Source organism: Etheostoma spectabile, chromosome 7 (genome assembly GCF_008692095.1).
Source record: "Etheostoma spectabile isolate EspeVRDwgs_2016 chromosome 7, UIUC_Espe_1.0, whole genome shotgun sequence".
Classification (NCBI taxonomy): Eukaryota; Metazoa; Chordata; class Actinopteri; order Perciformes; family Percidae; genus Etheostoma; species Etheostoma spectabile.
In genome coordinates, this window is record NC_045739.1 from 8,693,308 (window position 1) to 8,698,285 (window position 4,978).

The following is a 4,978-nucleotide window of genomic DNA, read 5'->3' on the forward strand; positions in this document are numbered from 1 at the left end:
CTTAAATGTGAGTTCTTTTTTTTTTTCCTCTTTACAAAATAAGCAATTTCATGGCATTTTTTAGGGCTCTGAAAACCCGAGATAGCCAATTATCATTATTTACTGTAGAGCTGCAAAGATCAATTGATTATTTGTCAACTAATAAATTAATTGCCAACTATTTTGATAAAGGATAAATTGGTTTGAGTCATTTTTAATAAAAAAGTTATAAATTGTCTATGTTCTAGTTATTTTACTCCTCTGACATTAAACTAAATATCCTTAAGTTTTGAAAACAAGACATTTGAGAACGTCATCTTGGGCTTTGGAAAAACTGATCGACATTTTTCACAATTTTCTGGCATTTTATTGACCAAAAAAACTAATCTATTAATTGACGAAATTATCGACAGATTGATCGACTAGCATAGCATTAGTTCAGGCAGAGCACCGAAGTCGCATTTGTATTGGCTGACTGGCATCAGGTGTTTGCAGTATGCTTCCCAGTAATTGGTTCGTTCACACAGTCTACCTAGAAGGTCCAATCATATTCATGCAGGTGTTAAGCGTGGGCATTATAACATGTCTCCTGGTTACATTTATGGCCAGACACAGTCCTGCTTCTCGTTTTGGATTTCTTAATTAAGGAAAAAAAAGTATCGCCAAACGCTGTGTCTTCTGCTGCCCGCGGGGGTCAGCCGGTTGTCAATCAGTCGTCAGATGTCGTTTAGATCCAGGACAGAGGCTTTCCTGTGTTTTCTGTCGGACCGACTCCACTTTGTCAGGGGACTCTTCATCGGATTTTGACTCGCCATCATGCCGGCGTCTAAGCTAAGTGACTGCTGCTGTATTGCTTGTGCATCCAATCGTTCGTTAACTGTGACATTGCATGGGATGGCTCAGTAGGCCTATAGGCTATGTTTGGTTAACTTTGGCTGCATTGTTGTTGTTGAGCTTGGCTGCTGTGCTGTTGCTGTTTTAAGAGTCAATTTGCTATTAATGAATTAATTATTGGCCATAAATGCCAATAATTCATACTTGCAATTGATGTTGTGCTGCTGGCTGCCCGGTTTGTTATGCTGCTGAATCTGTATTTTGATTGCAATGTTCAGTATTCACTTGCACTTCATTTTTTTTTATTTGCTTTGGTATTGTGAGCGTTCTGCCTCATTGCTAATGTCCAAATTTCCATATTCTTGTATGGGTTGAACTGGTTTTGGTTGCATTCTCCCTGGTGGTTTGGAGTTGTTTATTACTGTTTTATATTACTTAATGCATGCTATTTTGCTCATCACTGGAGAATACTTTACTAACTTTATTATTCAGAATCTTGTCACTGCACAGATTCTTTGAATGCCCCATCAAAGAGCAGATCCTTTTCTGTCACTTCAAAGTTATTTGAGTTAGTAGGCCTACTTTGGTTAAGAAACATGTTTCATTCATTTCCACCATCATAGGAACATCTTTAGTCCTTGAACATGTCTTGTTTTGCTTGTTGCTGTGGTCAGTGTTTATGGTACCTGTGGAATGTGTCCAGTTGAAGTGGGAGCTCCTGTGGACTCTAGAGCCAGACTCCAGTGCAGGCCGGCCCCCTCATGCCTGCCAGCTGGACTCCCTGAACCGCAGCTCTGTAACACACATGCATACAGACCAAATGCTTAATTTAATGGATTTACATGTCAGCATTTCACATGCAGTATAATTCCATGTTGTATCGATATTTTACTGCTGACCAGAGAAAACCAAATGAAAGAGAACTAATTTTCTATCCTTGAGATTGCACATTGGACTTGTATAGCTTTCTTCTTCCACACTGACATTCCGTTCAGCTTCAACAAGAAGTGGTAAAATAGTGCTAGTAAGAACTCTCTTCCCTGACAATCGCTGCTCTTCCACACATACACAATTTACCATTATCTGACCTTATCTATGCAAAGTATACACACACACACACACACAAGCATCATGTTCAACTCTGAGCTTAGACTTTCCATACGTTGGAATGTTTGGCATTTCACACCTAATTAGATGTTTTATATACATAAATACACATAACATAGTGTCTTTCTTTAACATACATGTGCATGTAGGAATACATTTAAGGTTATTTTTATCAATCGTTTGCATGATTAGATGCTGTGATGTGTACACTCAAACGCTGAGTTTAAACTGGCATGTCAGTATTTGTGACAGTATTTGTACCCCTGCTGGTACATTGAACAAAGTTGTAAATGTTTAGCTAAATCTGTGTAATTGTACAACATGGTTGTGAGTGGCAGAGCATCCTGGCTGGATATGATTAATGGTCATCTTTGCAAAACCCTTTTTTTTTTAACTTTATCTTTTGTGGGACACCAGTCTTGTAAATTACTTGCATTGGAATCCTCACAGTGTAGCAAATAACCAGAAGAGGTCACTGTTGCCTGCATAGACCAGAATTCAAACACAACGTTCTTGCAGCTGAGAAATGTAACTGGCCCAGTTCCCATTGGAAATGGCAACTTGGATGCATGAGAGAATTTCAGCATCTTAAATCACTTTTCAGGTATTTTCCCCCCCAAGCTAAGTGTGCTCAAGTCCTTGAGATTTCTTTTCTTTGAACCATGTTTTCTTTACTTTGTCTGTATGACAGTGGTAACTATTGTAATGTGCACATATACTAGAGTACTGTATTTTAAGGAACTTAAGCATTTCTATTTAATGCCAGTGTATACCTATTTTCTACTACCTTTTACTCTACCACATTTTAACTACATCATTCAGTATTTAACATTGGTTAGGTTTTTTTTCATGCTGTACAAATCATCTGGGGAGTTTTGAAATATGATTCATTGTCACCCAAACGCATATAAAGCATTAGCCTCAAACAGGCACATTACATGCTGCTTATTAATCTGTCATGATAATCTAATTGTATAATGTTATAAGTGAATAAAAGTAGCCATTTCACGTAATGAGTACCTTTACCTTTTTGCAGATCAACCTTATGCACTTTTATTTGTGTAAAATATTTAAATGTAGGACTTTGTAATAGGTTTACATTTGGGTATTTATTTTACTTGATTAAACCACTGCTAAAGAGTAAGTTTATCACTGCAACTGCAAAACATTCAAGCAGTCTTTGGAGATGGAGAGAGCTATCGTTTGAGACTTATTGGTGATATCTTTTGGCATCAAACAATCACATACACGCACGCCTACACACTCACACACATACGGATCTGGTCCAAACAGGGAGTGAGTTGATTGATCCCGGCTGACGGGCAGCTCACTATTTACATGGCCCAGGGTGAGCCTGGAGGATCCTAATGTTAAAAATGTGTGGCTTGTGTTTAATGCCAGTGGAGCCAGCGTAAACACTGCAGCGCAGGAGCGTAGGGGTCAAAGCGGTTTGGAGAGCACCTCTGACTTTTGGGATTACTTCAGCACTGGATCAGAATCCGGCTGTCTATCCCTCCAACCCCCTTACAAAAAACTGTATTTAAAATAACAAACAAACGCACACATGCACCGCCATACAAACTCTATTCAACGCAGCAGTTTGCGTTGAACAGAGTTTGGACGTGCTCCCAGTGCTGTTTGTTTGTGCTATGGTTATACGGTTTCTGCTCCTGTAATTGTGTACTAGTATCACGGGAAAGCTATATATTTCAGCCACATTTGCAGTGTTGACTGGGCCTGGAAAAGTAAATGTTAGCTCAAATGGGCCAATGGATTTGACATGCCAGCGCACATCCTATATCAAACTGTGGGGGGGAAGGCAATCCATATGGTACTGATAAAACAGGAGGTTTCAGAGTTCTGTGAGAGGTTCCCTGCACTTTGACGTGCACAGGACAGTAAATTGGTTTCCTGTTCGGTATCCAGGCAGGAAAAATCACACACGCATGGGAGATGCTTTGAAGAATAAGGGAGCTCGTCGGAGACAGTCCTTCTCACATGTTCTAACCAAATAATGACAAAGGAATCCCAAAATTGTTAATGATTGACAAAATATGGTTCATATTTCCAGACACTCAAAATACTGTATTAATACACACTGGTATAAACAAAGCAGTCGTTGGATTTCCTTTTATGATTCATGTCTCGTACAGTTTGCACCAAGGATGATGTTTATGAGAACAGACCTTGGAAAAACGGCTCTAATGAGGTTCCCTTTCTCACAATAGGCTAATTCCCCAGCTTTGCCAAACTGTAAATCAAGACCACCTCTGTTGAGTCATCCATCACCTTCAAATGCTACAATGGCATGAGTGTTTGAGGCATCACATGGCACTACCTGGTAAACAATATTGCCAAACTTGCTTAAAGTATGTGAAAAGATAAGTCATGCAGCTGCTAGTTTGCGACCTGGAAAACCAATCTTGGGCGGCATGAGAGGAAAACACTTCAGACAGAGACTAATTACATATCCCCGGGCAGTGGAGCCCAGCCACACATTTTCATGTACTGATTATGCAGTGTTAGCCAGTAACACATCTTTATTTAGTGTGCTGTTCCACAAGATGCTCACTTGCTTAGACTCTGGTATCTAAGCTGCCAAGTTGTGGTTACAGTACAGTGTGTTGACTGTGATACAATGAGAACAAGGCATGTGGGCCAAAACATAAGCAGTTTGGGAGAGCAATGCCCACCATTACTCCGAGGTTAGTTTACATTTAGCAGGGGTTCCTTCCTATCCGTGTGATGCATTAGTCATTAGGTACAAGTCCTTGTTAAAAGATGTGCAAGAGCGGCATGTCAACACATCTCTCAAACAACCACACACCTCTCTCTTGGAGCGATGACAACAGCGTCAGGTTATGAGAGGGTGAGAAAAAGAGTGACAGCTGCAGAGATGGAGAGAAAGGAGGCAGAGAGTGGGTGATGCAGAGGAAAACAGAAAGTTAAACAGTGTTTCTGTGTCTCTCATCAAGTCAGTGTTAGTGCATTTCCTCCTGCTGTCATCCACTGGAAATAATTATCGAGAAGGACGACTGCCAGGTCAACTTGCTCTTTT

At 40.1% G+C, this 4,978-nt stretch overlaps 2 protein-coding genes across 2 annotated transcripts in view; both read right to left on the bottom strand.

The window, feature by feature from the left end:
* The window catches only part of LOC116692455 (rho-related GTP-binding protein RhoA-C), a 732,216-nt gene that overhangs the window by 115,787 nt on the left and 611,451 nt on the right, over positions 1 to 4,978 (bottom strand). The window lies entirely within an intron of this gene.
* The window catches only part of ngfa (nerve growth factor a (beta polypeptide)), a gene marked incomplete at its 3' end in the record, with an annotated part of 26,939 nt that overhangs the window by 1,133 nt on the left and 20,828 nt on the right, over positions 1 to 4,978 (bottom strand). Inside the window, 1 exon segment of the mRNA XM_032520765.1 lies at positions 1,500 to 1,607.